This window comes from Phascolarctos cinereus, unplaced genomic scaffold (assembly GCF_003287225.1).
Source record: "Phascolarctos cinereus isolate Bilbo 61053 unplaced genomic scaffold, phaCin_HiC Scaffold_7;HRSCAF=346, whole genome shotgun sequence".
In the NCBI taxonomy this organism is placed as follows: Eukaryota; Metazoa; Chordata; class Mammalia; order Diprotodontia; family Phascolarctidae; genus Phascolarctos; species Phascolarctos cinereus.
The window spans coordinates 56,846,178-56,861,299 of NW_027556180.1; the positions used below are offsets into that span (position 1 = coordinate 56,846,178).

The 15,122-nt window shown below is 37.7% G+C and overlaps 1 pseudogene; it reads left to right on the forward strand.

Annotated features, from left to right (window-relative positions):
* The first annotated feature begins 2,675 nt into the window (after nucleotides 1-2,675).
* Nucleotides 2,676-15,122, forward strand: part of LOC110197234 (CXXC-type zinc finger protein 1-like) — a 57,014-nt pseudogene continuing 44,567 nt past the window's right edge.

The window sequence follows — 15,122 nt, forward strand, 5'->3', positions numbered from 1 at the left end:
TTGTACCTGAAGTCCCTGGCTTACCACAAGGATTTTAGGGAAATAGAATCACTATTTGCTATTTGTAATAATGGAACCCTTAGGAGCAGTTTAATGAAGGACAGATGATGCAAGATGTGGGAGTAAGAGGATGGGAGGTAGCCAGGCTTCTCACACACTCCTCAAGCTACATCAAAGAGAAGAGAAATTTTGAAAAACACCCAAGAAAATAAAAATCCTTTAAAACAAAAAAGTGAACAAAACAAAGAAGAATGCAAACACACTTAAATGTATATATTATAAAGTAAGTAAAACTACTCGAATTTTAAAAGTAATGAAGATGAAAAAATAGCTTTAATTTATTTTGAAAGGTGTCTTTAAATGCATAAATGCCACATTTGAAGAAATTAAGGAAAAATTAGCCTTGGGAAGAAAATTACAGAAGGAAATTGATGAGCTTGAATGAAGTTTAAAAAAAAATCATAGAGGGAAATAAAACTTGAATTATAAGGCAATAGTCATATTTGCTTTAAGGAAGTCTTCAAGCAAGCTCTCCTTCTACCTAAAAAATAAGTATTTAAAATAATTCATACTTCTTAAGTCAAGATTAACCACTTGCTAATAGAATGTGAAGTTTCTCATAGTCCCGTTTTCATTAAATCACTAAAGATTTCAGGAGGACATTTCAGATTAACAGAACAAATTAACAGCAAAAAAAGAAAAAGAAAAAAATGAAGACAGGGCAGTAAGATAATGGCAAAGTGAAGCTCCTACCATGTATAAAAGGGAAATATTAATTAATGATATTTACACAATTTAAATGAACAGCTAGTGGTACAGGAGATAGGGTGCAGGGCCTGGAATCAGGAAGACCTGAGTTCAAATGTGGCCTAAGACACTTACTAGCTATGTGACCCTGGGCAAGTCACTTAACCCTATTTGCCTCAATTCCTTCATCTGTAAAATGTGCTGGAGAACGAAACGGCAAACTGCTCCAATATCTTTGACAAGACAACCCCAAATGGGGTCATGAAAAGTCAGATGTGACTGAATTGACCGAACAAAAAAAACCCTACATAATTTCAATGTCAAAGAGAGGAGGTTTATTCACAATTGTTTTCTTCATTTAGACTTAATAAAAAAAAATAAGAACACAATTTCTCTTAAAATAGAATGATTGAAGAAATGAGAAATCTAGTATACATAACTGTAAATATGAATGAGAATGAGAAATCTTAATGAGAAACTGACATAGCATCAAAGATCCCAATGAGGAGTAAAAGTGACATTAGTTGGAAAAGATTAATGCAGATGCATAGGGAACTTTTCGAACAACTTATGTATTTTAAACAAATATATAAAAGATGGAAATACAACCAGATGAAAGAAGATCTATATAAGAGCATGTCACAATTCTCTAAAATGTTGCTGAAAATGTTAAAAAAAATAAATTGAGTCTGTGGAGAGAAGCAAAATAAAACAAAAAGGAAAATAGGAGTGGGGTAGATGGGATGATAATAACTGGAAACACAGCAGAGTGACTCCATTAAAAAAAATCTGTTTTCTTAGCAAAAGAAGATGACCTTCACATTGAAAATGGTAGAACATGAATATTAGGATAAAAATGACTAACAGGGAGTTGATACCCAAATTATATAAGGAGATAGTAAGAAAACCTATCTATCTTTGATAAATTTAAGTTAACCTGACCCAGATGAACCATACCCATAAGTCCTGAGAGGACTGGCAGATGTGGTTGCTGAGTCACTGTTAGAGATATCTGAAAGGTCATGGAAAATGAGAGAGGTGCCACAAGATTGGAGAAGGGAAAATATGGTCCTAATTTTCAAGAAAGAGGACAGAGTCTGCAAACTACAGAGAGTGAGCTTGGTTCCTATTCCCGGAAAAATTCTAGAAGGTATAATTTAAAAGTTAGCTCTTCCTTTTTTTTTCTTCCCTAGCATATCCTTTTCTACCTTTCTTTCCTTTTTTTTTCATCAAAGCATAACAAATATCACTCTCTGTCCCTCTATCTTCTTTGACTTCTTTTATGACCCCTGACAACATTCTTGTCCCTAGAAGATGCTTACCTTTTCTGGGAGTCAAGATGGCAGAGTAAGCAGTAAATCACTGCTACTCTTCCATATTAACTTCCAAGACAACCATAAAATAGTGCCCCAAAACAAATACTGGAACAGCAGCACTAGCAAAAAGGTGGGGTGAAACAATCTTTTAGACAAGAAATTTGGAAGATTGGCAAGAAAGATCTGTCTTACTTGTTTAAAAGGGGAGTGCACTCCAGGACAGGAAGCATCCCAGCAAGCCGAAGCAAGGCCCACCTCAGAAAACTAGTGGGAGATCCTGATCCCCAGTGTGGTGGAGCAAGCAAATGCCAACACGCACATCCGCATACCTTAGCATGGTCAGAGGAACTGGCAGACTCCAGTTCCAAGAACCACCACATGCTTCAGCACAGTCCCAGGCAAACAGGCATCCTCCATCACAATGAGAAAGTAGGCCAGATCTCCATGTGTTTCAGCACAGCCCTGGGCAAACAGGCATCCTCTAGTAGCCAGACCTCCATGTGCTTCAAATGGAACCCTGGCAGAACATGGAAATACCCCAGCAGGCCTCAGCACATGCCAGAAACCACCACTAGGACCCAAGCTCAGCAAGAAATAAGCTGCCATGCCCCTATGGCCTTCAGCAGCACCAGCCACTGCCCACCCCACTCCTCAGCACAGCACCAGATACGAGAGTCCCCTGGGATCCTTAGCGCAATCAGCACAACACCAGGTAAACAGCTGGGCCTGCAGCCATGAGCATAAAAAGCCTGAGACAGTGTACCTTCCACTCCCAGAGCAGACCTCAGATTTAAAAGAAAGGAAAAAGGCCAAAAAAAAAATGATGAGCAAGAAACAACAAAAAAAGCATCTGACCATAGAAAGTTATTATGGTGACAGAGGAGCCCAAAACACACCGAGAAGAGGACAGCAATGTCAAAACACCTATAAGCAGACTCTCAAGAAAAGATGAGAAGTTATCTAAAGCTCAGAAAGAACGTATGGAAGAGCTCAAAAATCATATAAGATGGAGCAGCTAGGTGGCACAGTGGATCAATCTCTGGCCTTGAAGTCAGGAGGACATGAGTTCAAATCCAGTCTCAGACACATGACACTTACTAGCTGTGTGACCCTGGGCCAGTCACTGAACCCCGATTGCCTCACCAAAAAAGCAAAAAAAAAATTATATAAGAGAAGTAGAAGAAAAAATGGGAAAAGAAATTAGAGTGATGCAAGATAATTATGAAAAAAGAGTCAACAGATTGGAAAAATGCTTTAAAAGTAGGATTGGCCAAATGGAAAAAGAGATACAAAAATCTACTGAAGGAAACAATTCCTTAAAGAGCACTAATGGCCAAATGGAAGAGAAAGCACACAAGCTAATTGGGGGGGGGAAAGTTTGAATTGGGCAAGTGGAAGCTGATGACTCTATGAGACATCAAGAATCAATCAAACAAATTCAAAAGAATGAAAAAATGGGAAAAACAACTGACACGGAAAATAGATCCAGGAGAGACAATATCAGAATCATTGGTCTACCTGAAAGCCATGATCAAAAGGAGGACCTGGGCAGAATCTTCCAAGAAATTATCAAGGAAAACTGCCCTATGTTCTGAAACCAGAGGGCAAAAGGGGCATTGAAAGAATCCACTGATCAACTCAGGAAAGAGATCCCAAAGTAAAAACTCCAAGGAGTTTTATACAGCCAAATTTGTAGCAAATTCCAGAGCTATCAGGTCAAGAAAAAAAATACTACAAGTGGATAGAAAGAAACAATTCAAATGTTGGGGGGGGCATCACAATCTGGATTACACAGGACTTGACAACTGCAACATTAAAGGTTCAGAGGTCATAGAACACGCTATTCTGGAATGCAGCGGAGCAAGGAGTACAAGGGGTAAAGTGGTCATTCAATGAAATAGAAGGATTCAAGCTTTATAAGGAGAAGACCAGAACTAAACCAAAAATTTACCCTCTGATATCAAGACCCAAGAGAAGCATGGACAGATAAAAAGAGAAAAGAAAACATATGGGATTCAATAGAGCTAAACTATTTACATCCTTACATTGAAGGTAATACTTATAATTCTTAAAAAGTGTTATCATTAACAGTACAGCTAGAAGGAATATACACAGGGCATACTGTATAAGGTGAATGGTATAATGTGAATTTGAGGGAATGACATAAAAAATTAAGGGATGTAAATGAGGAGTACAATGGGTGCAGAAGGAAAAGAGAGATAAATGGGGTAAATTATTCCACATGAAGAGGCACAAAAGACCTATTACAGTGGAGGGGAAGGTGGGAGGGTGGGCGACGAGCATCACTTGAACCTTACTCTCATCAGTATTGGCTCAAAGAAGGAATAATATACACAATCCGTCAAATATAGAAATCTATCTTACCCAGCAGGCAAGCAGGAGGGGAGGAGATTAAGTTAAAGGCCAGGTTGGGGAGGTTCTGACAAAAGATAAGGCAGACAGGGGGAGGCGGTAGACAGAAGCAAAATACTATCAAGGAAGGAAAGGGTGAAAGGAGAGAGAGGACACATAGGAGGAAGAATAGGATAGAGGGAAATATATAGGTAGTAATCGACTGTGAATGTGAATGAGATGAACTCTCCCGTAAAATGGAAGTAGATAGCAGAGTGGATCAAAAACCAGAATTCTACAATATGTTGTTTACAAGAAACACACTTGAAGTAGAGAGACACACATAAAGTAAAGGTAAGGGGCTGGAACAGAATCAATTATGCTTTTGCTGAAGTAAAAGAAAAAAAATAAGTGAATGAATAAAAATAGAGGTAGCAATCCTGATCCCAGACAAAGTAAAATTAAAATAGACCTCATTAAAAGAGATAACGAAGGAAGCTACATCTTGCTAAGGGGTACCATGGACAATGAAGCAATATCAATACTGAACATATATGCAACAAGTGGTATACCATACAAATTCTTAAATGAAAAGTTAAGTGAGTTAAAAGAAGAAATAGATAGCAAAACTATACTAGTAGGGGACTTCAACTGTCCCCTCTCAGAACTTGATTAAACAAAAAAGAAACTGAGGAGACAAATAGAATATTAGAAAAGTTAGACATGACAAACCTTTGGCATGATTTAGACATAAAGAGTGACACCATAAGCAAATTAGGAGAGCAAGGAATACCTTATCTGTCATATCTATGGGGAGGTAAAGAATTCATGACCAAACAAGAGATAGAGAGCATTACAAAATGTGAAATAGGTAATTTTGATTATATTAAATTAAAAAGCTTTTGTACAAACAAAACCAATGCAACCAAGACTAGAAGGAAAGCAGAAAGCTGGGGAACAATTTTTACAGCAAGTGTCTCTGATAAATGCCTCATTTCTCAAATATATAGAGAACTGAGTCAAATTTACAAGAATACGTGCCATTCTTCAATTTATAAATGATCAAATATGTGAATAGGCAGTTTTCAGATGAAGAAATCAAATCTATCTATAAGCATATGAAGAAGTGCTCTAAATCACTTTTGATTAGACAAATGCAAATTAAAATAACTCTGAGGTACTACCTCATGCCTATCAGATTGGCTAACATGACAAAAAAGGAAAATGACAAATACTGGAGAAGATGGGGGGAAATTGGGACACTAATGCATTGCTGGTGGAGTTGTAAACTGATCCAACCATTCTGAAAAGCAATCTGAAACTGTGCCCAAAGGGCAACCAAACCATGTATACACTTGATCCAGCAATACCACTATGACCAGGTAGGATTTATCCCAAGAATTCAGGGCTGGTTCAATATTAAGAAAACTATCAGCATAATTGATCATATGAACCACAAAACTAACAGAAACCACATGATCATCTCAATAGATGCAGAAAAAAGTTTTTGACAAAATACAACCCCCGTTCCTATTAAAAACACTAGAGAGCATGGGAATAAATGGAGTCTTCCTTAAAATCATAAGTAGCATTTACGTAAAGCCTTCAGCAAGTGTCATATGTAATGGGGATAAGCTAGAAGCATTTCCAATAAGATTGGGGGTGAAACAAGGATGCACATCATCACCACTGTTGTTCAATGTGGCACTGGAAATGTTAGCTTTAGCAAGAAAAGAAGAAAAGGAAATTGAAGGTATCAGAATAGAGAAAGAAGAAGAAACCAAGCTATCACTTTTTGCAGATGATATGATGATATACTTAAAGAATCAAGTAAAAAACAACTGGAAATAATAAACAACTTTAGCAAAGTTGCAGGCCATAAAATAAACCCACATAAATCATTGGCATTTCTATATATTACCAACAAAGCCCAAGAGTAAGAGATAGAGAAATTTCATTTAAAGTTACTGTAGACATTATAAAATATTTAGGATCTACCTACCAAAACATGCAGAAACATGCAGATTAGGAGGGAAGCAGAAAACTGGGAAAGAATTTTTTACAACCAGTGTCTCTGATAAGAGCCTCATTTCTAAAATATATAGAGAACTAAGTCACATTTACAAGATTACCAGTCATTCCCCAGGTGATAAATGGTCAAAGCACATGAACAGGATATGAACAAGCAGTTCTCAGATGAAGAAATTTAAGTTATATATAGTCATATAAAAAAATCAAAAGAACTCTGAGGTACCATATCACACCTATCAAATCGGCCAACATGACAAAATATGAAAATGATAAATGTTGGAGATGTGGAAAAATTGAAACACTAATGCATTGTTGGTGGAGTTGTGAAGTGATACAACCATTTTGGAGAGCAATTTGGAACTATGCCCAGAGGGCTGTAAAAAGTGTATTTGACCCTTTGACCCAACGTTACCACTTCTAGGCCCGTATCACAAAGAGATCATAAAAATGAGAAAAGGAGCCACATGTACAAAAACATACATCGCAGCTCTTTCTGTGGTGGCAAAGAACTGGAAATCGAGGGGATGCCCATCAACTGGGGAATGGCTGAACAAGCTGTGGAATATGAATGTAATGGAGTACTATTGTCCTGTAAAAAATGATGAGCAGTCAGACTTCAGAAAAACCTGGAAAGATTTGTATGGACTGATGCTGAGTGAAGTGAGCAGAACTAGGAGAACGTTGTACTCAGTAACAGCCACATTGTGCTGTGACTAACTTTGATAGATAGCCTTTCTCAGCAACGCAAAGATCTAAGCCTTCTCCAAAAGTCTCACAATGGAAAATGCTATCCATACCCAAAGAAAGAACTATGGAGTTTGAATGCAGATTAAAGCATATTATTTGCTCTTCTTTTTTCTTCCATTTTGTTTTGTTTCTTCTTTCTTGCGGTTCCTGCTATTAGTTCTAATTCTTCCTTACAACATGACTAATGTGAAAATGTTTAATAGGAATGTATATGTATAGCCTGTATCAGATTGCATCCTGTCTTGTGGAGGGAGGTGGAAAGGGAGGAGTAGAAAATTTAAAACTCAAAAGCTTATGGAAGTTATTGTTGATAACTTAAAATAAATTAATAAAAACAAAACAAAAAGATTTCCTTGATATGTAACTGGGGAAAAAATAAAATACTATTTAAAACTGAAAAAAAAGAAAGATGGCGTGAACATCTAGAAAGCGAGGTGGTGATTACAAAGAGCCAGCATGGTTTTATTAAGAACAGATCATGCCAGACTAACCTCATTTCTGTTTTTGGTAGGATTATTAAACTAGCAGACAAGGGAAATTCCTCGGACATAGTTTACCTGATTTCTAGCAAAACTTATGGAGAGACGCAGAGATAATAGAATCATATGGATTTAGAAGCAGCTGGAGGAAGCACTCAAAGAAAAGTTGACAGTTCAATGTACACACAGCAGTAAATCTCCAGTGGAACACCCCAGGGATCTGTACATGGCCTTGTGCTGTTTGTTTGCTTTTTTTCATCAGTGACTTTGATAAAGTCATAAATGGCATTCTTATCTAATTTCCAGACAGTGCAAAGCTTAGAGGGAGAGCTAATAGAGTGGATGACAGAGTCAGGATCCAAAAGAATTTTGACAGGCCAGACTCTTTGGGCTGAATTTAATAAGATGAGATTCAATAGGGAAAAATGCAAAGTGTTGCACTTGGTAACAAAAACATCATCAACTTCACAAGCATCAGACAGGGAGACAACAGTTCAGGGGGACAAAGATTCAGGACTTTTTGTGGACAGTAAATGCAAGATGAGTAAGAAGTATGATGTAGCAGCCCAAAGATGTGATCTAATGCTACATGGAGGAGCACCACTTCCAGGAAGAGAGAGATGATAACACAATGACCTCTGCCCTCTTCAGATCTTATCTAGAATACTGTGTTCTGTTTGGAACACCACAGATTAATAAGGACATTGATAATCATAAGATTGACCAGAAGAAGGCAACTAGTGTAGGGAAAGATATGGACTCCAATGATGTAAGAGGAGTACATAAAGGAGCAAGGTATGCTTATCCTAAGGAACAAACATGTCAAAGGGAATATAATAGTCATCTGCACATATCCAAAGGGCTGTCCTGCGAATCAGAGATTAATCTTCTTCTGTTCGCCTCTATAAAGCAGAACCACAAGTAAAGGGTGGAAGCTACAAAGAATCCAACAGACTTCAAGGTCAAGGTCAACTGAAGTGCAGCCTGTCTGGCCAGAAGGGACTTTTGCCAGCTAGAACCAGAAATGAGTTTTATTTTACTTCTGTTGTGCTGACAGTTAGGAAAACAGATGACTTTCCTTCCTTACTTCAGAAGTCACTTAGTTAATCTTTTATTTCACCTTAATTTCAGGAAACAGCTGACAGCATAGTTTAATGCAGAGAATGCTATATTTTGAGTCAGAGGACCTGTGCTTAAACCCCAGTTTTGCTGTCTCCTACATATTTAGCTTTTCTGGGCCTCAGTTTCCCACCTGTAATAATAAGCAGCTTGCACTAGATGACCTCTACAATGCCTTCTAACTCTAAACCTGTCATCATATGATGCCCAAGGCATAGAGAGCACCACTTAACTTTTGTATCAAATGACCCCAGTTTTTAGATTAAAGTGCCTTTCTTATTGCCCTCCATCTCTAATTTGGATTATTCATCTATTTTTATAAGCTAAGTGTTATTTTATAAAGAAATAGATGGAAGAATATCAACTAGCCAATTGGAAAAAAAATCAGAGAAACACATTCTGATTCCAAAATGCCACCCTGAGTCTGTGACCCAGATAGAAATGAACTAGAATCTCAGGGGTGGGAGAGAACAAATGACTTTCTGGGTAGTCCTACTTCTCACTTAAATGCCTGGCAATTACTGCTAATGGGCTGCCATTTCAGGAATGGTTTCCAGGACCTTTAAGGTCTCTCAGGGGATGTGGCCATCAACTCTCCCTACTTCACCCATGCTTCACAGACTAGCCCCCTAGAAACTAGAGAATCTATGAGGTATGATGCATAATTATGATGGCTAGGCCAAGGTACAGTCATTTTAGCTGCATGTACTTTGTACTGTGTAACCTGTAATTGCCAGCTGTATTCTTTTGAGGAGGGATTCCATTTCATTTGCTAGATTCTTTGGAAAGTTTCTTCAGAAAGTAATAAATTTCTGGCAGTCCTACTGCATTTCTTCCATTCCCCATTCCCTCACCCCTCTATTTCTACTTGTTCTCTGTCCTTCTCTATCTCGCTATGTCTATCCCTATGTCTCTCCCTATGTTTGTCTCTCTCACTGTCTGTCATTGTTTCTGTCTGTCTTTGTCTCTCTCCCTCTCTGTCTTATCCCTTTCACCTCTTCCTTCTTTCCTTCCCTCCCTCTCCTCCAACCCTGCTCACTCTCACTCTCTGCTTTAACAGAGTCAGATGGTAATCTAATTATACAGCAAATCAAAAAAAAAAAAGACTGTAGCTTTCAGGAAGTAAGGGACCAGCTCAAACTGGCTAGGTTGCTCATTTCTGTGTGACTCTCACCAGCTTGACTTGGATTTATTTGGGTGACTTAATCCTCAGATGAGTCTTGAGTTCTCAAAAGTGAACTTGTGGTTTTGTGTGGGAGCCAAACACTATCTAGGCTGAGAAAGCAAATGTCATTTTACCTATTGTCAATTTGAGCTTGGTGAGCATTTTTGGAAAGCTACAGGGACCTGTACATACACCCACATACTCAACACACACTGGATCAGTTCATAGCCCCAGGGGCTTGTTCTGTTGGAGTGGAGGATTTTTGAAATTTTCTAACTTTTTTTTTTTTTTTACAAAACAGAGGAAGCAGAAATAGCAGCCCAAAGTTAATCAGTAGGGGACAACCTTTGGGCAGCTTGATTACTTTTTGGGAGATTTAGGTGCTCCAGGAAGTACACACAATTCTTTCAAGTTGCTGGCTGGACTATTCATTGGAAGGATGCCATGGGGTGTAAAAGGCAAAACCCATCTTGGACCCCTGCTCTGCACTAATATTTTGATCCAGAGGACATGTGGTTAGAGTAAATATTAAGGGCAAGTCTGAAGAGAAAAGGGAGACAGAGTTCTCATATAGGGACCATTTTTATGACTATAATTGGGAAAGTCTGACAGAAGAATTCTTACTTATGTCTTTAGCATAGTTTTGGGAGGTAGGGGTCTACATTGTTATAAACATGAATGAATCCTCTGGATCTAGCCCTGTAATATCTGTAATTCTTATGTGTATGTAGAATGGTGATGTTACACTTTGGGAAGTGTTCTTATTGGAATTCCTGGAGGGTCAATGAAAATGTTGCTCCTAGGGTATACTTGTACAACTGTCCCACTGCTCCTTTTCAATCTTCCCTGCCTTGACCCAATCTAGAGGGAGTGAGAATATCCAAGTACCTCATGCCTCCATTACTTTTTGTCCAGGGACAGATCATAGTTTCTGGATTGACAGCAAACAATCCCAACAAAGCTATGAAAATGGAAATAGAAATGAAAATAGAAAATCTCAAAAATCCTAAAGCACATGTGAAATCATAGAATTTTAGCAACTATCTTAGTCTATTCACGTAATTGAATTTTGTCCCACTCAAAGTAGAATCACAGAATACTTGAGCCAACAGGGTCCTCAGAGGTTAACCAGACTAAATCCTTCATTTTACATATGAGGAAAAGGAGATATAGAGAAGTGGCAACATGAAGTAAACTAATGGCAGAATGGGACCTCAAACTGATGTCTCCAAATTCTCAGGCTAGTGTTCTTTGTATTATACTAAAATTCATATTGGAAGTATTATCTACCTATCTATCCCTCTATCTATCTATTGTAAAGTGTACCCCACAGAGCATTTGTGCAATTAAGTCCCCTTACACTCTGCTATCATAGGGAGCAAGAAATTGCCAAGTTTCCATTATATAAAAATGCATATTTATGTTGTTTTTTCATGTCCCCATTTGGGATTTCTTGCCAAAGATACTGAAGTGGTTTTTGGTTTCCTTCTCCAGGTCATTTTATAGATGAGGAAAATGAGACAAACAGGGTTAAATGACTTGCCCAGGGTTACATAGCTAGTATCTGAGGCTGGATTTGAACTTATGAAGATCAGTCTTCCTGATTTCAAGTCCAGTGATCTATCTACTGCCCCTAGCTGCCCCAACAAACACATATATGCATATATATATGTGTGTGTGTGTGTGTGTGTGTGTGTGTGTGTGTGTGTGTGTGTGTGTGGTGTATCTGTGTGTGTGTGTAGGCCAAACATGTTATTTTTGGTCAAACACATTTTTAACTGTTTGTTAAAAATTTTCATTGATCAATGTTTTTAAATTATTCAAGAAAACCACACTCTTTACGATATGGAGAAAACTAGTTTTGTTTTGTTTTGCTTTTTTAACTACAGCCCATATTAATTCAGTTTGACCATTTGCCTTGTTTACCAAATCTGGTTCTGAAGCCATGCATCTTAGATTGGTCAATGGTCTACTTATGAATAAAGTGGATCTGTGTGATTCAGGAATTAAATAAAATCTCAGCTAAACCAAGGAGAGAATGATCTCATCCAAGAAGCCTGATCTAAACAGTCTCTGGGTACGCAGATGCTTGGAATCAAAGGACATCTTAGGGTTCTGGCTTTTTTTACATTCCTTTTACTCCAGGGCCTCTCCCCTGTATGTATACCTTCTCTTTTCTCCTTTGTTTTTTAAAGTATCTACCACGTTTCTCCAGCAATCCAAAATCATATTTCCACACATATATGTATATCTATGTATATATACATATGTCAATACAGATACACACACATATATACATATATACATAGACATATATATGTACAGTGACAGGGCTGTCTCTCAGGGATCTACTCAAGCCCACCTTAATGGGTAGCAGTGGTAATTAAAGTATGTTTATCTCTTCTGCCCAGTTTAAGGGGAAAAAAGTATGCCTTCTACTCATTTGGTATGTTCATAGGGCTTAACAGTGATGTAGACAAAGGCAAGCACTTCAATTCACATTAATTTAACAAGCATTTATTGAGAGTCTGTTATGTGTTGAGCTCTGTGTTACAGACTGGGAATATAACAAAATAACCCTGCCCTGAATAAGCTTGTATTCTACTGTGAAAAAATGTCTACTATATATTTAAGAGGCCTGGCATGAGGCTGGGAGTTACCTGGAAGGGAAAGTGGTCTTTGTTCGAGGGATATTTCATTTGTCATTTGTCAGGAGCAGCTCTGCTTGCTATCATCATCCTTATCCAGGCTTAACTCACCTTTTGAAATCTCATCATCATGCAGATTGGCTCAGCTTTGATACTCAGCTTCTTCTGAGCACTTCACTTGCTTTCCCTCCTGATTGGAGGATTGGTGGGTTGAGTAATAAGCTCCTCCCAAACCTTTGCATTATTGAGGGCTTAGAACTTTTCAGGTACTTTTCATTTTCCATCAGCAAACTCCATGGAACATCATGCTGGCACCTGGTATATACCCTGTCGCCTTCCCCCACCCTTTTCAGCTTCCTTTTGCATATTGTCTTCTCCCATTACATTGTAAGCTCCTTGAGGACAGGGGCTAATATTCTGTTTCTCATTTGTATCTTCTGATCTTAGCACCCTGTCTAGCATGTAATAGGCACTTCATAAATGCATAATAACTATTGACACACCCACAAAATGGGAATAAATCAGTAAGCAATTTCATTTAGATTTAGGAAATATATAACTTTTACTTCATCTATTTTTCTTAAATTAAGACACATTTATTTAATGCCTTTCATTTCTTTATTTATTTTTGTCTGGGTCTGTCATCTCACAGGTATGAAGTAATTCCAGTTTGGAAACTTCCTCTTCAGATGCAACTGGCAATTCATCTATAAACTAAAGATGTAGGGAGTTGCCTGGGACACAAATCAATAAACCACAAACATTTACTAGGTGCCAGATATTGTTCTAAACTCTGAGGATTAAATACATCAAATTATGTGATATTTGCCATGCATTTAAAAATAAATTTTGAATCAAAATGGATTAATAGAATGACCTAGAAATCTAACCCTGGTGATAACGAAAACAACAAAGACCATTCTCTGCAAGAGTCCATAGGGAGAAAGACAAATGTTGGAAACACCAGGTCATGGAAACATGAGAAGAATGTAGAATCTGTGATGCTATCATTACTGTTGGCTGCTTTTTGATGCCATGGGTTTGAAATTTACTTAAGGAAATGGATGGAATATAATTGTGTTAAAAAGAAATCTACTCAGTTTTAAGAACAGAATGCTAAACAACACAGAGCAAACATTACAGTCAAATTAGGTAGGCTTCGATATTTTATGTAATTTAAATTGGATTAGTTATTGTATTTGGTTTAGATAAATGCAAGCAGTGCAAATTAGTTGCTGAAATCTTGGGGAGTGTCATTTAATTATTCATTAAAATCCAATTAAGAAATTTCCTTTTCTTGTCATACCTACCAAATGAAATTCTTCCAAGGAAACAATACCTTTGCATTAACCTACAATTAATGCTGAGCCATCACCGGGTTTTGGAGGAAGGTTTTTTTTTTCTTTCATCAGTGTCAATTTCAGCTCTAAGCCATCTGGTTAGATCTTTAATTCAATTAAAGATGTGCTAGTCCAAAGCTTTTCACTCCTGTTGTCCCCTTCCCAATTTTCAGGGAAGTCTTTGACAAAACAGAGTGCTGCATTGAACCAGACTTAGCTGATGTTTGCTTAAAATATTTTAATAACTTTCTACTGGTTAACAAATAGAAATTTAGCTTCAGAGCTCTTTTATCTGCCAAAGACTCTGTAATATGGATGAACTTTTTTTCTTAATCATTTATCTCTTTTCTGATCTTTTATTTAGTAGCTTACTCACTTATTTCTTGTATCTGGTTATTATGAAAAATAAATACCTTGTAGAGCTGCTCTATTGTGTCTTGCCTCAATTTTGATTACCTTGACTATAAAAGTAATTCATCCCTTTGGTGTATGTAGAAAGAAAGTTAGGAAGGGATATATTTTTTTCCATGTGACTCTAACAAAGCACTGGCCAATGAGGGGTCAGTCCTTAGAGTTAAGATTTGTTCTTCCTAGTGGGGTTATACAGAGTACATAAAAGTATTTCCTGCTTGGTTACAATCCAATATGTAGAACTTTGGGGAGCCAGTTTCTAGTCATAAGTGTTTGAAGGGTTGTTATGATGTAATGACAAAAAGTCTTCTAATAGGAGCAGAGCTGTATGAACTCATGACTCTGAAAATGCTAAGCCTGAAGTGAGTTCTTATACAAAAGGGATAATCAGTCAATCTCTCACTCTTTTTTTTAGTGGTCCATAGGTTGTTGGGTAAGGAATAAAGAGGTTAACCTATCACTTACTTGGGCAGCATGAGTCTATTAGCCCATGGTTCCTTTGTGTATATGTGTGTGTGTGTGTGTGTGTGTGTGTGTGTGTGTGTGTGTGTGTGTGTGTGTGTGTGTTCTTAGACAATCCAGCATACGTAGATGAAACTGACCCAGTTATGATCTTGTGAACTTTGACAGGGAAAACAAGCCATCAGCAATTCCAGTAAGGGAGTAAGGAAGTACCAGAACATCAATGTGTGAAACTAATCATTGCAGTTTGGTGGAAACTTCAGAGATCATGACCTTTGTTCTGCCCTCCCCACCCACATTAAGAG